The sequence below is a fragment of the Periplaneta americana genome, unplaced genomic scaffold (genome assembly GCF_040183065.1).
Source record: "Periplaneta americana isolate PAMFEO1 unplaced genomic scaffold, P.americana_PAMFEO1_priV1 scaffold_21, whole genome shotgun sequence".
In the NCBI taxonomy this organism is placed as follows: domain Eukaryota; kingdom Metazoa; phylum Arthropoda; class Insecta; order Blattodea; family Blattidae; genus Periplaneta; species Periplaneta americana.
In genome coordinates this window covers 4,107,501-4,127,500 of record NW_027185502.1, presented here as the reverse complement: position 1 = coordinate 4,127,500, position 20,000 = coordinate 4,107,501, and positions in this window count along the sequence as shown.

The following is a 20,000-nucleotide window of genomic DNA, read 5'->3' as shown; positions in this document are numbered from 1 at the left end:
CAGGGGAGGTGGATTGAGATTTGGCACGGGGTATGGCACGCGATATGGTACGGGAGGTGGAATGCAATCTGACACGAGAGGTGGAATGCGACCTCGCATGTAAGGTGGAATGCGGTCTAGTACGGGAGTTGGAATGCGATCTGGCACGGGATATGGAACGCGATCTGACACGGGAATTGGAATGCGATTTGGCTCTGGAAGAGGATTGCAATCTGGCAGGGGATGTGGAATGCGTTCTGGCACGCGAGGCGGAATGCGTTCTGGCACGGGATATGGTACGCGATCTGGCACTGGATACGGCACGCGATCTGGCTCGGGAGGTGGAATGCGATCTGGCACGGGAAGTGGAATGCGATCTGGCGCGGGATGTGGCATTCGATGTGGCACGGTATATGGCACGCGATCTGGCACGGGAGGTAGTATATGATCTAGCACGGGAGGTGGAGTGCCATCTGGCGCTGGAGCTGGAATTCGATCTGGCACGGGATAAGGCACGCGATATGGAACGGGATGAGGAATGCGAACTGGCAGGGGATATGGAACGCGATCTGGCACGGGATATGACACGCGATCTGGCATGGGAGTTGGAATGCGTTCTGGCAAGGGAGGTGGAATGCGATCTGGCACCGGAGGTGGAATACGATCTGGCACGGGATATGGCACGCGATCTGGCACTGCATACGGCACGCGATCTGGCACGGGAGGTGGAATGCGATCTGGCACGGGAAATGGAACGCGATCTAGCAGAGGAGGTAGAATGCCATCTGGCACGGGAAGTGGAATGCGTTCTGGCACGGGAGGCGGAATAGCGTTCTGGCACGGGATACGGCATGCGATCTGGCACTGGATACGGCACGCGATCTGGCACGGGAGGTGGAATTCGATCTGGGACGGGATATGACACGCGATCTGCTAAAGGAGGTGGATTGCGATGCGGCACGTGAGGTGGAATGCGATCTGGCACGGGAGGTGGAATGCGATCTGGAAGTGGCGGTGGAATGAGATATGGCGGGGGAGGTGGAATGCGATCTGGAAGTGGCGGTGGAATGAGATATGGCGGGGGAGGCGGAATGCGATCTGGCGGTGGAGGAGGAATGAGATATGGCACGGTAGGTGGAATGCAATCTGGCACGGGATATATAACGCGATTTAGTAGAGGAGGTAGAATGCGATCTGGCACGGGAGGTGGTATGCGATCTGGCACGGGAGGTGGAATGCGATCTGGAAGTGGCGGTGGAATGAGATATGGCGGGGGAGGTGGAATGCGATCTGGAAGTGGCGGTGGATTGAGATATGGCGGGGGAGGCGGAATGCGATCTGGCGGTGGAGGAGGAATGAGATATGGCACGGTAGGTGGAATGCGATCTGGAAGTGGCGGTGGAATGAGATATGGCGGGGGAGGTGGAATGCGATCTGGAAGTGGCGGTGGAATGAGATATGGCGGGGGAGGCGGAATGCGATCTGGCACGCGAGGAGGTATGCGATCTGGCACGGGAGGTGGAATGCGATCTGGAAGTGGCGGTGGAATGAGGTATGGCGGGGGAGGTGGAATGCGATCTGGAAGTGGCGGTGGAATGAGATATGGCGGGGGAGGCGGAATGCGATCTGGCGGTGGAGGAGGAATGAGATATGGCACGGTAGGTGGAATGCGATCTGGAAGTGGCGGTGGAATGAGATATGGCGGGGGAGGTGGAATGCGATCTGGAAGTGGCGGTGGAATGAGATATGGCGGGGGAGGCGGAATGCGATCTGGCGGTGGAGGAGGAATGAGATATGGCACGGTAGGTAGAATGCGATCTGGAAGTGGCGGTGGAATGAGATATGGCGGGGGAGGTGGAATGCGATCTGGAAGTGGCGGTGGAATGAGATATGGCGGGGGAGGCGGAATGCGATCTGGCGGTGGAGGAGGAATGAGATATGGCACGGTAGGTGGAATGCAATCTGGCACGGGATATATAACGCGATTTAGTAGAGGAGGTAGAATGCGATCTGGCACGGGAGGTGGTATGCGATCTGGCACGGGAGGTGGAATGCGATCTGGAAGTGGCGGTGGAATGAGATATGGCGGGGGAGGTGGAATGCGATCTGGAAGTGGCGGTGGAATGAGATATGGCGGGGGAGGCGGAATGCGATCTGGCGGTGGAGGAGGAATGAGATATGGCACGGTAGGTGGAATGCGATCTGGAAGTGGCGGTGGAATGAGATATGGCGGGGGAGGTGGAATGCGATCTGGAAGTGGCGGTGGAATGAGATATGGCGGGGGAGGCGGAATGCGATCTGGCACGCGAGGAGGTATGCGATCTGGCACGGGAGGTGGAATGCGATCTGGAAGTGGCGGTGGAATGAGATATGGCGGGGGAGGTGGAATGCGATCTGGAAGTGGCGGTGGAATGAGATATGGCGGGGGAGGCGGAATGCGATCTGGCGGTGGAGGAGGAATGAGATATGGCACGGTAGGTGGAATGCGATCTGGAAGTGGCGGTGGAATGAGATATGGCGGGGGAGGTGGAATGCGATCTGGAAGTGGCGGTGGAATGAGATATGGCGGGGGAGGCGGAATGCGATCTGGCGGTGGAGGAGGAATGAGATATGGCACGGTAGGGGGAATGCGATCTGGAAGTGGCGGTGGAATGAGATATGGCGGGGGAGGTGGAATGCGATCTGGAAGTGGCGGTGGAATGAGATATGGCGGGGGAGGCGGAATGCGATCTGGCGGTGGAGGAGGAATGAGATATGGCACGGTAGGTGGAATGCAATCTGGCACGGGATATAGAACGCGATCTAGTAGAGGAGGTAGAATGCGATCTGGCACGGGAGGTGGTATGCGATCTGGCACGGGAGGTGGAATGCGATCTGGAAGTGGCGGTGGAATGAGATATGGCGGGGGAGGTGGAATGCGATCTGGAAGTGGCGGTGGAATGAGATATGGCGGGGGAGGCGGAATGCGATCTGGCGGTGGAGGAGGAATGAGATATGGCACGGTAGGTGGAATGCGATCTGGAAGTGGCGGTGGAATGAGATATGGCGGGGGAGGTGGAATGCGATCTGGAAGTGGCGGTGGAATGAGATATGGTGGGGGAGGCGGAATGCGATCTGGCACGGGAGGAGGTATGCGATCTGGCACGGGAGGTGGAATGCGATCTGGAAGTGGCGGTGGAATGAGATATGGCGGGGGAGGTGGAATGCGATCTGGAAGTGGCGGTGGAATGAGATATGGCGGGGGAGGCGGAATGCGATCTGGCGGTGGAGGAGGAATGAGATATGGCACGGTAGGTGGAATGCGATCTGGAAGTGGCGGTGGAATGAGATATGGCACGGTAGGTGCAATGCAATCTGGCACGGGATATGGAACGCGATCTGCTGAAGGAGGTGGATTGCGATGTTGCACGTGAGGAGGAATGCGATCTGGCACGGGAGGTGGAATGCGATGTGGTACGGAAGGTGGTATGCGAATGAGACGGGAGGTGGAATGCGATCTGGAACGGGAGGTGTAATGCGATCTGGAGCGGCATATGGCACGCGATCTGGTGCGGGAGGAGGAATGCGATCTGTCACGGAAGGTGAAATGCGATCTGGTATGGGAGGTGGAATGTGATATGTGACGGGAAGTAGAATGCATTCTGGCACGGGATATGGAACGCGATCTAGCAGAGGAGGTAGAATGAGATCTGGCACGGGAGGTAGAATGCGATCTAGCACGGGAGGTGAAGTGCCATCTGGCGCTGGAGGTGGAGTTCGATCTGGCACGGGATAAGGCACGCGATATGGCACGGGATGAGCAATGCGAACTGCCAGAGGATATGCCACGCGATCTGGCACGGGATATGACACGCGATCTGGCAAGGGAGTTGGAATGCGATCTGGCAAGGGAGGTGGAATGCGATCTGGCACCGGAGGTGGAATAGGACCTGGCACGGGATCTGGCACGCGATCTGGCACTGGATACGGCACGCGATCTGTCACGGGAGGTGGAATGCGATCTGGCACGGGAGGTGGTGTGCCATCTGGCGCTGGAGGTGGAGTTCGATCTGGCACGGGGTAATGCACGCGATATGGCACGGGATGAGGAATGCGAACTGCCAGAGGATATGCCACGCGATCTGGCACGGGATATGACACGCGATTTGGCAAGGGAGTTGGAATGCGATCTGGCAAGGGAGGTGGAATGCGAACTGGCACCGGAGGTGGAATAGGACCTGGCACGGGATATGGCACGCGATCTGGCACTGGATACGGCACGCGATCTGGCACGGGAGGTGGAGTGCGATCTGGCACGGGAGGTGGAATTAGATCTAGCAGGGGAGGTGGATTGAGATTTGGCACGGGGTATGGCACGCGATATGGTACGGGAGGTGGAATGCAATCTGACACGAGAGGTGGAATGCGACCTCGCATGTAAGGTGGAATGCGGTCTAGTACGGGAGTTGGAATGCGATCTGGCACGGGATATGGAACGCGATCTGACACGGGAATTGGAATGCGATTTGGCTCTGGAAGAGGATTGCAATCTGGCAGGGGATGTGGAATGCGTTCTGGCACGCGAGGCGGAATGCGTTCTGGCACGGGATATGGTACGCGATCTGGCACTGGATACGGCACGCGATCTGGCTCGGGAGGTGGAATGCGATCTGGCACGGGAAGTGGAATGCGATCTGGCGCGGGATGTGGCATTCGATGTGGCACGCGATCTGGCACGGGAGATAGTATATGATCTAGCACGGGAGGTGGAGTGCCATCTGGCGCTGGAGCTGGAATTCGATCTGGCACGGGATAAGGCACGCGATATGGAACGGGATGAGGAATGCGAACTGGCAGGGGATATGGAACGCGATCTGGCACGGGATATGACACGCGATCTGGCATGGGAGTTGGAATGCGTTCTGGCAAGGGAGGTGGAATGCGATCTGGCACCGGAGGTGGAATACGATCTGGCACGGGATATGGCACGCGATCTGGCACTGCATACGGAACGCGATCTGGCACGGGAGGTGGAATGCGATCTGGCACGGGAAATGGAACGCGATCTAGCAGAGGAGGTAGAATGCGATCTAGCACGGGAGGTGAAGTGCCATCTGGCGCTGGAGGTGGAGTTCGATCTGGCACGGGATAAGGCACGCGATATGGCACGGGATGAGCAATGCGAACTGCCAGAGGATATGCCACGCGATCTGGCACGGGATATGACACGCGATCTGGCAAGGGAGTTGGAATGCGATCTGGCAAGGGAGGTGGAATGCGATCTGGCACCGGAGGTGGAATAGGACCTGGCACGGGATCTGGCACGCGATCTGGCACTGGATACGGCACGCGATCTGTCACGGGAGGTGGAATGCGATCTGGCACGGGAGGTGGTGTGCCATCTGGCGCTGGAGGTGGAGTTCGATCTGGCACGGGGTAATGCACGCGATATGGCACGGGATGAGGAATGCGAACTGCCAGAGGATATGCCACGCGATCTGGCACGGGATATGACACGCGATTTGGCAAGGGAGTTGGAATGCGATCTGGCAAGGGAGGTGGAATGCGAACTGTCACCGGAGGTGGAATAGGACCTGGCACGGGATATGGCACGCGATCTGGCACTGGATACGGCACGCGATCTGGCACGGGAGGTGGAGTGCGATCTGGCACGGGAGGTGGAATTAGATCTAGCAGGGGAGGTGGATTGAGATTTGGCACGGGGTATTGCACGCGATATGGTACGGGGGGTGGAATGCAATCTGACACGAGAGGTGGAATGCGACCTCGCATGTAAGGTGGAATGCGGTCTAGTACGGGAGTTGGAATGCGATCTGGCACGGGATATGGAACGCGATCTGACACGGGAATTGGAATGCGATTTGGCTCTGGAAGAGGATTGCAATCTATCAGGGGATGTGGAATGCGTTCTGGCACGCGAGGCGGAATGCGTTCTGGCACGGGATATGGTACGCGATCTGGCACTGGATACGGCACGCGATCTGGCTCGGGAGGTGGAATGCGATCTGGCACGGGAAGTGGAATGCGATCTGGCGCGGGATGTGGCATTCGATGTGGCACGGTATATGGCACGCGATCTGGCACGGGAGGTAGTATATGATCTAGCACGGGAGGTGGAGTGCCATCTGGCGCTGGAGCTGGAATTCGATCTGGCACGGGATAAGGCACGCGATATGGAACGGGATGAGGAATGCGAACTGGCAGGGGATATGGAACGCGATCTGGCACGGGATATGACACGCGATCTGGCATGGGAGTTGGAATGCGTTCTGGCAAGGGAGGTGGAATGCGATCTGGCACCGGAGGTGGAATACGATCTGGCACGGGATATGGCACGCGATCTGGCACTGCATACGGCACGCGATCTGGCACGGGAGGTGGAATGCGATCTGGCACGGGAAATGGAACGCGATCTAGCAGAGGAGGTAGAATGCCATCTGGCACGGGAAGTGGAATGCGTTCTGGCACGGGAGGCGGAATAGCGTTCTGGCACGGGATACGGCATGCGATCTGGCACTGGATACGGCACGCGATCTGGCACGGGAGGTGGAATTCGATCTGGGACGGGATATGACACGCGATCTGCTAAAGGAGGTGGATTGCGATGCGGCACGTGAGGTGGAATGCGATCTGGCACGGGAGGTGGAATGCGATCTGGAAGTGGCGGTGGAATGAGATATGGCGGGGGAGGTGGAATGCGATCTGGAAGTGGCGGTGGAATGAGATATGGCGGGGGAGGCGGAATGCGATCTGGCGGTGGAGGAGGAATGAGATATGGCACGGTAGGTGGAATGCAATCTGGCACGGGATATATAACGCGATTTAGTAGAGGAGGTAGAATGCGATCTGGCACGGGAGGTGGTATGCGATCTGGCACGGGAGGTGGAATGCGATCTGGAAGTGGCGGTGGAATGAGATATGGCGGGGGAGGTGGAATGCGATCTGGAAGTGGCGGTGGAATGAGATATGGCGGGGGAGGCGGAATGCGATCTGGCGGTGGAGGAGGAATGAGATATGGCACGGTAGGTGGAATGCGATCTGGAAGTGGCGGTGGAATGAGATATGGCGGGGGAGGTGGAATGCGATCTGGAAGTGGCGGTGGAATGAGATATGGCGGGGGAGGCGGAATGCGATCTGGCACGGGAGGAGGTATGCGATCTGGCACGGGAGGTGGAATGCGATCTGGAAGTGGCGGTGGAATGAGATATGGCGGGGGAGGTGGAATGCGATCTGGAAGTGGCGGTGGAATGAGATATGGCGGGGGAGGCGGAATGCGATATGGCGGTGGAGGAGGAATGAGATATGGCACGGTAGGTGGAATGCGATCTGGAAGTGGCGGTGGAATGAGATATGGCGGGGGAGGTGGAATGCGATCTGGAAGTGGCGGTGGAATGAGATATGGCGGGGGAGGCGGAATGCGATCTGGCGGTGGAGGAGGAATGAGATATGGCACGGTAGGTGGAATGCGATCTGGAAGTGGCGGTGGAATGAGATATGGCGGGGGAGGTGGAATGCGATCTGGAAGTGGCGGTGGAATGAGATATGGCGGGGGAGGCGGAATGCGATCTGGCGGTGGAGGAGGAATGAGATATGGCACGGTAGGTGGAATGCAATCTGGCACGGGATATAGAACGCGATCTAGTAGAGGAGGTAGAATGCGATCTGGCACGGGAGGTGGTATGCGATCTGGCACGGGAGGTGGAATGCGATCTGGAATTGGCGGTGGAATGAGATATGGCGGGGGAGGTGGAATGCGATCTGGAAGTGGCGGTGGAATGAGATATGGCGGGGGAGGCGTAGTAGTAGTAGTAGTGGTGGTAGTAGTAATGGTGGTAGTAGTAGTAGTAGTAGTAGTAGTAGTGGTAGTAGTAGTAGTGGTAGTAGTAGTAGTAGTAGTGGTGGTAGTAGTAGTAGTGGTAGTAGTAGTGGTGGTAGTAGTAGTGGTGGTGGTAGTAGTGGTGGTGGTAGTTGTGGTGGTGGTGGTGGTGGTGGTAGTAGTGGTGGTGGTGGTAGTAGTGGTGGTGGTGGTAGTAGTGGTGGTGGTGGTAGTAGTGGTGGTGGTGGTGGTGGTGGTGGTGGTAGTAGTGGTGGTGGTGGTAGTAGTGGTGGTGGTGGTAGTGGTGGTGGTGGTGGTAGTGGTGGTGGTAGTAGTAGTGGTGGTGGTAGTAGTGGTGGTGGTGGTAGTAGTGGTGGTGGTGGTGGTGGTGGTAGTAGTGGTGGTGGTGGTAGTAGTGGTGGTGGTGGTAGTAGTGGTGGTGGTAGTGGTAGTGGTGGTGGTAGTGGTAGTGGTGGTGGTAGTGGTGGTGGTGGTGGTAGTGGTGGTGGTAGTGGTAGTGGGAATGAGATATGGCACGGTAGGTGGAATGCGATCTGGAAGTGGCGGTGGAATGAGATATGGCGGGGGAGGTGGAATGCGATCTGGAAGTGGCGGTGGAATGAGATATGGCGGGGGAGGCGGAATGCGATCTGGCACGGGAGGAGGTATGCGATCTGGCACGGGAGGTGGAGGAGGAATGAGATATGGCACGGTAGGTGGAATGCGATCTGGAAGTGGCGGTGGAATGAGATATGGCACGGTAGGTGCAATGCAATCTGGCACGGGATATGGAACGCGATCTGCTGAAGGAGGTGGATTGCGATGTTGCACGTGAGGAGGAATGCGATCTGGCACGGGAGGTGGAATGCGATGTGGTACGGAAGGTGGTATGCGAATGAGACGGGAGGTGGAATGCGATCTGGAACGGGAGGTGTAATGCGATCTGGAGCGGCATATGGCACGCGATCTGGTGCGGGAGGAGGAATGCGATCTGTCACGGAAGGTGAAATGCGATCTGGTATGGGAGGTGGAATGTGATATGTGACGGGAAGTAGAATGCATTCTGGCACGGGATATGGAACGCGATCTAGCAGAGGAGGTAGAATGAGATCTGGCACGGGAGGTAGAATGCGATCTAGCACGGGAGGTGAAGTGCCATCTGGCGCTGGAGGTGGAGTTCGATCTGGCACGGGATAAGGCACGCGATATGGCACGGGATGAGCAATGCGAACTGCCAGAGGATATGCCACGCGATCTGGCACGGGATATGACACGCGATCTGGCAAGGGAGTTGGAATGCGATCTGGCAAGGGAGGTGGAATGCGATCTGGCACCGGAGGTGGAATAGGACCTGGCACGGGATCTGGCACGCGATCTGGCACTGGATACGGCACGCGATCTGTCACGGGAGGTGGAATGCGATCTGGCACGGGAGGTGGTGTGCCATCTGGCGCTGGAGGTGGAGTTCGATCTGGCACGGGGTAATGCACGCGATATGGCACGGGATGAGGAATGCGAACTGCCAGAGGATATGCCACGCGATCTGGCACGGGATATGACACGCGATTTGGCAAGGGAGTTGGAATGCGATCTGGCAAGGGAGGTGGAATGCGAACTGGCACCGGAGGTGGAATAGGACCTGGCACGGGATATGGCACGCGATCTGGCACTGGATACGGCACGCGATCTGGCACGGGAGGTGGAGTGCGATCTGGCACGGGAGGTGGAATTAGATCTAGCAGGGGAGGTGGATTGAGATTTGGCACGGGGTATGGCACGCGATATGGTACGGGAGGTGGAATGCAATCTGACACGAGAGGTGGAATGCGACCTCGCATGTAAGGTGGAATGCGGTCTAGTACGGGAGTTGGAATGCGATCTGGCACGGGATATGGAACGCGATCTGACACGGGAATTGGAATGCGATTTGGCTCTGGAAGAGGATTGCAATCTGGCAGGGGATGTGGAATGCGTTCTGGCACGCGAGGCGGAATGCGTTCTGGCACGGGATATGGTACGCGATCTGGCACTGGATACGGCACGCGATCTGGCTCGGGAGGTGGAATGCGATCTGGCACGGGAAGTGGAATGCGATCTGGCGCGGGATGTGGCATTCGATGTGGCACGGTATATGGCACGCGATCTGGCACGGGAGGTAATATATGATCTAGCACGGGAGGTGGAGTGCCATCTGGCGCTGGAGCTGGAATTCGATCTGGCACGGGATAAGGCACGCGATATGGAACGGGATGAGGAATGCGAACTGGCAGGGGATATGGAACGCGATCTGGCACGGGATATGACACGCGATCTGGCATGGGAGTTGGAATGCGTTCTGGCAAGGGAGGTGGAATGCGATCTGGCACCGGAGGTGGAATACGATCTGGCACGGGATATGGCACGCGGTCTGGCACTGCATACGGCACGCGATCTGGCACGGGAGGTGGAATGCGATCTGGCACGGGAAATGGAACGCGATCTAGCAGAGGAGGTAGAATGCCATCTGGCACGGGAAGTGGAATGCGTTCTGGCACGGGAGGCGGAATAGCGTTCTGGCACGGGATACGGCATGCGATCTGGCACTGGATACGGCACGCGATCTGGCACGGGAGGTGGAATTCGATCTGGGACGGGATATGACACGCGATCTGCTAAAGGAGGTGGATTGCGATGCGGCACGTGAGGTGGAATGCGATCTGGCACGGGAGGTGGAATGCGATCTGGAAGTGGCGGTGGAATGAGATATGGCGGGGGAGGTGGAATGCGATCTGGAAGTGGCGGTGGAATGAGATATGGCGGGGGAGGCGGAATGCGATCTGGCGGTGGAGGAGGAATGAGATATGGCACGGTAGGTGGAATGCAATCTGGCACGGGATATATAACGCGATTTAGTAGAGGAGGTAGAATGCGATCTGGCACGGGAGGTGGTATGCGATCTGGCACGGGAGGTGGAATGCGATCTGGAAGTGGCGGTGGAATGAGATATGGCGGGGGAGGTGGAATGCGATCTGGAAGTGGCGGTGGAATGAGATATGGCGGGGGAGGCGGAATGCGATCTGGCGGTGGAGGAGGAATGAGATATGGCACGGTAGGTGGAATGCGATCTGGAAGTGGCGGTGGAATGAGATATGGCGGGGGAGGTGGAATGCGATCTGGAAGTGGCGGTGGAATGAGATATGGCGGGGGAGGCGGAATGCGATCTGGCACGCGAGGAGGTATGCGATCTGGCACGGGAGGTGGAATGCGATCTGGAAGTGGCGGTGGAATGAGATATGGCGGGGGAGGTGGAATGCGATCTGGAAGTGGCGGTGGAATGAGATATGGCGGGGGAGGCGGAATGCGATCTGGCGGTGGAGGAGGAATGAGATATGGCACGGTAGGTGGAACGCGATCTGGAAGTGGCGGTGGAATGAGATATGGCGGGGGAGGTGGAATGCGATCTGGAAGTGGCGGTGGAATGAGATATGGCGGGGGAGGCGGAATGCGATCTGGCGGTGGAGGAGGAATGAGATATGGCACGGTAGGTAGAATGCGATCTGGAAGTGGCGGTGGAATGAGATATGGCGGGGGAGGTGGAATGCGATCTGGAAGTGGCGGTGGAATGAGATATGGCGGGGGAGGTGGAATGCGATCTGGAAGTGGCGGTGGAATGAGATATGGCGGGGGAGGCGGAATGCGATCTGGCGGTGGAGGAGGAATGAGATATGGCACGGTAGGTGGAATGCAATCTGGCACGGGATATATAACGCGATTTAGTAGAGGAGGTAGAATGCGATCTGGCACGGGAGGTGGTATGCGATCTGGCACGGGAGGTGGAATGCGATCTGGAAGTGGCGGTGGAATGAGATATGGCGGGGGAGGTGGAATGCGATCTGGAAGTGGCGGTGGAATGAGATATGGCGGGGGAGGCGGAATGCGATCTGGCGGTGGAGGAGGAATGAGATATGGCACGGTAGGTGGAATGCGATCTGGAAGTGGCGGTGGAATGAGATATGGCGGGGGAGGTGGAATGCGATCTGGAAGTGGCGGTGGAATGAGATATGGCGGGGGAGGCGGAATGCGATCTGGCACGGGAGGAGGTATGCGATCTGGCACGGGAGGTGGAATGCGATCTGGAAGTGGCGGTGGAATGAGATATGGCGGGGGAGGTGGAATGCGATCTGGAAGTGGCGGTGGAATGAGATATGGCGGGGGAGGCGGAATGCGATCTGGCGGTGGAGGAGGAATGAGATATGGCACGGTAGGTGGAATGCGATCTGGAAGTGGCGGTGGAATGAGATATGGCGGGGGAGGTGGAATGCGATCTGGAAGTGGCGGTGGAATGAGATATGGCGGGGGAGGCGGAATGCGATCTGGCGGTGGAGGAGGAATGAGATATGGCACGGTAGGGGGAATGCGATCTGGAAGTGGCGGTGGAATGAGATATGGCGGGGGAGGTGGAATGCGATCTGGAAGTGGCGGTGGAATGAGATATGGCGGGGGAGGCGGAATGCGATCTGGCGGTGGAGGAGGAATGAGATATGGCACGGTAGGTGGAATGCAATCTGGCACGGGATATAGAACGCGATCTAGTAGAGGAGGTAGAATGCGATCTGGCACGGGAGGTGGTATGCGATCTGGCACGGGAGGTGGAATGCGATCTGGAAGTGGCGGTGGAATGAGATATGGCGGGGGAGGTGGAATGCGATCTGGAAGTGGCGGTGGAATGAGATATGGCGGGGGAGGCGGAATGCGATCTGGCGGTGGAGGAGGAATGAGATATGGCACGGTAGGTGGAATGCGATCTGGAAGTGGCGGTGGAATGAGATATGGCGGGGGAGGTGGAATGCGATCTGGAAGTGGCGGTGGAATGAGATATGGTGGGGGAGGCGGAATGCGATCTGGCACGGGAGGAGGTATGCGATCTGGCACGGGAGGTGGAATGCGATCTGGAAGTGGCGGTGGAATGAGATATGGCGGGGGAGGTGGAATGCGATCTGGAAGTGGCGGTGGAATGAGATATGGCGGGGGAGGCGGAATGCGATCTGGCGGTGGAGGAGGAATGAGATATGGCACGGTAGGTGGAATGCGATCTGGAAGTGGCGGTGGAATGAGATATGGCACGGTAGGTGCAATGCAATCTGGCACGGGATATGGAACGCGATCTGCTGAAGGAGGTGGATTGCGATGTTGCACGTGAGGAGGAATGCGATCTGGCACGGGAGGTGGAATGCGATGTGGTACGGAAGGTGGTATGCGAATGAGACGGGAGGTGGAATGCGATCTGGAACGGGAGGTGTAATGCGATCTGGAGCGGCATATGGCACGCGATCTGGTGCGGGAGGAGGAATGCGATCTGTCACGGAAGGTGAAATGCGATCTGGTATGGGAGGTGGAATGTGATATGTGACGGGAAGTAGAATGCATTCTGGCACGGGATATGGAACGCGATCTAGCAGAGGAGGTAGAATGAGATCTGGCACGGGAGGTAGAATGCGATCTAGCACGGGAGGTGAAGTGCCATCTGGCGCTGGAGGTGGAGTTCGATCTGGCACGGGATAAGGCACGCGATATGGCACGGGATGAGCAATGCGAACTGCCAGAGGATATGCCACGCGATCTGGCACGGGATATGACACGCGATCTGGCAAGGGAGTTGGAATGCGATCTGGCAAGGGAGGTGGAATGCGATCTGGCACCGGAGGTGGAATAGGACCTGGCACGGTATCTGGCACGCGATCTGGCACTGGATACGGCACGCGATCTGTCACGGGAGGTGGAATGCGATCTGGCACGGGAGGTGGTGTGCCATCTGGCGCTGGAGGTGGAGTTCGATCTGGCACGGGGTAATGCACGCGATATGGCACGGGATGAGGAATGCGAACTGCCAGAGGATATGCCACGCGATCTGGCACGGGATATGACACGCGATTTGGCAAGGGAGTTGGAATGCGATCTGGCAAGGGAGGTGGAATGCGAACTGGCACCGGAGGTGGAATAGGACCTGGCACGGGATATGGCACGCGATCTGGCACTGGATACGGCACGCGATCTGGCACGGGAGGTGGAGTGCGATCTGGCACGGGAGGTGGAATTAGATCTAGCAGGGGAGGTGGATAGAGATTTGGCACGGGGTATGGCACGCGATATGGTACGGGAGGTGGAATGCAATCTGACACGAGAGGTGGAATGCGACCTCGCATGTAAGGTGGAATGCGGTCTAGTACGGGAGTTGGAATGCGATCTGGCACGGGATATGGAACGCGATCTGACACGGGAATTGGAATGCGATTTGGCTCTGGAAGAGGATTGCAATCTGGCAGGGGATGTGGAATGCGTTCTGGCACGCGAGGCGGAATGCGTTCTGGCACGGGATATGGTACGCGATCTGGCACTGGATACGGCACGCGATCTGGCTCGGGAGGTGGAATGCGATCTGGCACGGGAAGTGGAATGCGATCTGGCGCGGGATGTGGCATTCGATGTGGCACGGGATATGGCACGCGATCTGGCACGGGAGGTAGTATATGATCTAGCACGGGAAGTGGAGTGCCATCTGGCGCTGGAGCTGGAATTCGATCTGGCACGGGATAAGGCACGCGATATGGAACGGGATGAGGAATGCGAACTGGCAGGGGATATGTAACGCGATCTGGCACGGGATATGACACGCGATCTGGCATGGGAGTTGGAATGCGTTCTGGCAAGGGAGGTGGAATGCGATCTGGCACCGGAGGTGGAATACGATCTGGCACGGGATATGGCACGCGATCTGGCACTGCATACGGCACGCGATCTGGCACGGGAGGTGGAATGCGATCTGGCACGGGAAATGGAACGCGATCTAGCAGAGGAGGTAGAATGCCATCTGGCACGGGAAGTGGAATGCGTTCTGGCACGGGAGGCGGAATAGCGTTCTGGCACGGGATACGGCATGCGATCTGGAAGTGGCGGTGGAATGAGATATGGCGGGGGAGGTGGAATGCGATCTGGAAGTGGCGGTGGAATGAGATATGGCGGGGGAGGCGGAATGCGATCTGGCGGTGGAGGAGGAATGAGATATGGCACGGTAGGTGGAATGCGATCTGGAAGTGGCGGTGGAATGAGATATGGCGGGGGAGGTGGAATGCGATCTGGAAGTGGCGGTGGAATGAGATATGGCGGGGGAGGCGGAATGCGATCTGGCGGTGGAGGAGGAATGAGATATGGCACGGTAGGTGGAATGCAATCTGGCACGGGATATAGAACGCGATCTAGTAGAGGAGGTAGAATGCGATCTGGCACGGGAGGTGGTATGCGATCTGGCACGGGAGGTGGAATGCGATCTGGAAGTGGCGGTGGAATGAGATATGGCGGGGGAGGTGGAATGCGATCTGGAAGTGGCGGTGGAATGAGATATGGCGGGGGAGGCGTAGTAGTAGTAGTAGTGGTGGTAGTAGTAGTGGTGGTAGTAGTAGTAGTAGTAGTAGTAGTAGTGGTAGTAGTAGTAGTGGTAGTAGTAGTAGTAGTAGTGGTGGTAGTAGTAGTAGTGGTAGTAGTAGTGGTGGTAGTAGTAGTGGTGGTGGTAGTAGTGGTGGTGGTAGTAGTGGTGGTGGTGGTGGTGGTGGTAGTAGTGGTGGTGGTGGTAGTAGTGGTGGTGGTGGTAGTAGTGGTGGTAGTGGTGGTGGTGGTGGTGGTGGTGGTGGTAGTAGTGGTGGTGGTAGTAGTGGTGGTGGTGGTAGTGGTGGTGGTTGTGGTAGTGGTGGTGGTAGTAGTAGTGGTGGTGGTGGTAGTAGTGGTGGTGGTGGTAGTAGTGGTGGTGGTGGTGGTGGTGGTAGTAGTGGTGGTGGTGGTGGTGGTGGTAGTAGTGGTGGTGGTGGTAGTAGTGGTGGTGGTGGTAGTAGTGGTGGTGGTAGTGGTAGTGGTGGTGGTAGTGGTAGTGGTGGTGGTAGTGGTGGTGGTGGTGGTAGTGGTGGTGGTAGTGGTAGTGGGAATGAGATATGGCACGGTAGGTGGAATGCGATCTGGAAGTGGCGGTGGAATGAGATATGGCGGGGGAGGTGGAATGCGATCTGGAAGTGGCGGTGGAATGAGATATGGCGGGGGAGGCGGAATGCGATCTGGCACGGGAGGAGGTATGCGATCTGGCACGGGAGGTGGAGGAGGAATGAGATATGGCACGGTAGGTGGAATGCGATCTGGAAGTGGCGGTGGAATGAGATATGGCACGGTAGGTGCAATGCAATCTGGCACGGGATATGGAACGCGATCTGTTGAAGGAGGTGGATTGCGATGTTGCACGTGAGGAGGAATGCGATCTGGCACGGGAGGTGGAATGCGATGTGGTACGGAAGGTGGTATGCGAATGAGACGGGAGGTGGAATGCGATCTGGAACGGGAGGTGTAATGCGATCTGGAGCGGCATATGGCACGCGATCTGGTGCGGGAGGAGGAATGCGATCTGTCACGGAAGGTGAAATGCGATCTGGTATGGGAGGTGGAATGTGATATGTGACGGGAAGTAGAATGCATTCTGGCACGGGATATGGAACGCGATCTAGCAGAGGAGGTAGAATGAGATCTGGCACGGGAGGTAGAATGCGATCTAGCACGGGAGGTGAAGTGCCATCTGGCGCTGGAGGTGGAGTTCGATCTGGCACGGGATAAGGCACGCGATATGGCACGGGATGAGCAATGCGAACTGCCAGAGGATATGCCACGCGATCTGGCACGGGATATGACACGCGATCTGGCAAGGGAGTTGGAATGCGATCTGGCAAGGGAGGTGGAATGCGATCTGGCACCGGAGGTGGAATAGGACCTGGCACGGGATCTGGCACGCGATCTGGCACTGGATACGGCACGCGATCTGTCACGGGAGGTGGAATGCGATCTGGCACGGGAGGTGGTGTGCCATCTGGCGCTGGAGGTGGAGTTCGATCTGGCACGGGGTAATGCACGCGATATGGCACGGGATGAGGAATGCGAACTGCCAGAGGATATGCCACGCGATCTGGCACGGGATATGACACGCGATTTGGCAAGGGAGTTGGAATGCGATCTGGCAAGGGAGGTGGAATGCGAACTGGCACCGGAGGTGGAATAGGACCTGGCACGGGATATGGCACGCGATCTGGCACTGGATACGGCACGCGATCTGGCACGGGAGGTGGAGTGCGATCTGGCACGGGAGGTGGAATTAGATCTAGCAGGGGAGGTGGATTGAGATTTGGCACGGGGTATGGCACGCGATATGGTACGGGAGGTGGAATGCAATCTGACACGAGAGGTGGAATGCGACCTCGCATGTAAGGTGGAATGCGGTCTAGTACGGGAGTTGGAATGCGATCTGGCACGGGATATGGAACGCGATCTGACACGGGAATTGGAATGCGATTTGGCTCTGGAAGAGGATTGCAATCTGGCAGGGGATGTGGAATGCGTTCTGGCACGCGAGGCGGAATGCGTTCTGGCACGGGATATGGTACGCGATCTGGCACTGGATACGGCACGCGATCTGGCTCGGGAGGTGGAATGCGATCTGGCACGGGAAGTGGAATGCGATCTGGCGCGGGATGTGGCATTCGATGTGGCACGGTATATGGCACGCGATCTGGCACGGGAGGTAGTATATGATCTAGCACGGGAGGTGGAGTGCCATCTGGCGCTGGAGCTGGAATTCGATCTGGCACGGGATAAGGCAAGCGATATGGAACGGGATGAGGAATGCGAACTGGCAGGGGATATGGAACGCGATCTGGCACGGGATATGACACGCGATCTGGCATGGGAGTTGGAATGCGTTCTGGCAAGGGAGGTGGAATGCGATCTGGCACCGGAGGTGGAATACGATCTGGCACGGGATATGGCACGCGATCTGGCACTGCATACGGCACGCGATCTGGCACGGGAGGTGGAATGCGATCTGGCACGGGAAATGGAACGCGATCTAGCAGAGGAGGTAGAATGCCATCTGGCACGGGAAGTGGAATGCGTTCTGGCACGGGAGGCGGAATAGCGTTCTGGCACGGGATACGGCATGCGATCTGGCACTGGATACGGCACGCGATCTGGCACGGGAGGTGGAATTCGATCTGGGACGGGATATGACACGCGATCTGCTAAAGGAGGTGGATTGCGATGCGGCACGTGAGGTGGAATGCGATCTGGCACGGGAGGTGGAATGCGATCTGGAAGTGGCGGTGGAATGAGATATGGCGGGGGAGGTGGAATGCGATCTGGAAGTGGCGGTGGAATGAGATATGGCGGGGGAGGCGGAATGCGATCTGGCGGTGGAGGAGGAATGAGATATGGCACGGTAGGTGGAATGCAATCTGGCACGGGATATATAACGCGATTTAGTAGAGGAGGTAGAATGCGATCTGGCACGGGAGGTGGTATGCGATCTGGCACGGGAGGTGGAATGCGATCTGGAAGTGGCGGTGGAATGAGATATGGCGGGGGAGGTGGAATGCGATCTGGAAGTGGCGGTGGATTGAGATATGGCGGGGGAGGCGGAATGCGATCTGGCGGTGGAGGAGGAATGAGATATGGCACGGTAGGTGGAATGCGATCTGGAAGTGGCGGTGGAATGAGATATGGCGGGGGAGGTGGAATGCGATCTGGAAGTGGCGGTGGAATGAGATATGGCGGGGGAGGCGGAATGCGATCTGGCACGCGAGGAGGTATGCGATCTGGCACGGGAAGTGGAATGCGATCTGGAAGTGGCGGTGGAATGAGATATGGCGGGGGAGGTGGAATGTGATCTGGAAGTGGCGGTGGAATGAGATATGGCGGGGGAGGCGGAATGCGATCTGGCGGTGGAGGAGGAATGAGATATGGCACGGTAGGTGGAATGCGATCTGGAAGTGGCGGTGGAATGAGATATGGCGGGGGAGGTGGAATGCGATCTGGAAGTGGCGGTGGAATGAGATATGGCGGGGGAGGCGGAATGCGATCTGGCGGTGGAGGAGGAATGAGATATGGCACGGTAGGTAGAATGCGATCTGGAAGTGGCGGTGGAATGAGATATGGCGGGGGAGGTGGAATGCGATCTGGAAGTGGCGGTGGAATGAGATATGGCGGGGGAGGCGGAATGCGATCTGGCGGTGGAGGAGGAATGAGATATGGCACGGTAGGTGGAATGCAATCTGGCACGGGATATATAACGCGATTTAGTAGAGGAGGTAGAATGCGATCTGGCACGGGAGGTGGTATGCGATCTGGCACGGGAGGTGGAATGCGATCTGGAAGTGGCGGTGGAATGAGATATGGCGGGGGAGGTGGAATGCGATCTGGAAGTGGCGGTGGAATGAGATATGGCGGGGGAGGCGGAATGCGATCTGGCGGTGGAGGAGGAATGAGATATGGCACGGTAGGTGGAATGCGATCTGGAAGTGGCGGTGGAATGAGATATGGCGGGGGAGGTGGAATGCGATCTGGAAGTGGCGGTGGAATGAGATATGGCGGGGGAGGCGGAATGCGATCTGGCACGCGAGGAGGTATGCGATCTGGCACGGGAGGTGGAATGCGATCTGGAAGTGGCGGTGGAATGAGATATGGCGGGGGAGGTGGAATGCGATCTGGAAGTGGCGGTGGAATGAGATATGGCGGGGGAGGCGGAATGCGATCTGGCGGTGGAGGAGGAATGAGATATGGCACGGTAGGTGGAATGCGATCTGGAAGTGGCGGTGGAATGAGATATGGCGGGGGAGGTGGAATGCGATCTGGAAGTGGCGGTGGAATGAGATATGGCGGGGGAGGCGGAATGCGATCTGGCGGTGGAGGAGGAATGAGATATGGCACGGTAGGGGGAATGCGATCTGGAAGTGGCGGTGGAATGAGATATGGCGGGGGAGGTGGAATGCGATCTGGAAGTGGCGGTGGAATGAGATATGGCGGGGGAGGCGGAATGCGATCTGGCGGTGGAGGAGGAATGAGATATGGCACGGTAGGTGGAATGCAATCTGGCACGGGATATAGAACGCGATCTAGTAGAGGAGGTAGAATGCGATCTGGCACGGGAGGTGGTATGCGATCTGGCACGGGAGGTGGAATGCGATCTGGAAGTGGCGGTGGAATGAGATATGGCGGGGGAGGTGGAATGCGATCTGGAAGTGGCGGTGGAATGAGATATGGCGGGGGAGGCGGAATGCGATCTGGCGGTGGAGGAGGAATGAGATATGGCACGGTAGGTGGAATGCGATCTGGAAGTGGCGGTGGAATGAGATATGGCGGGGGAGGTGGA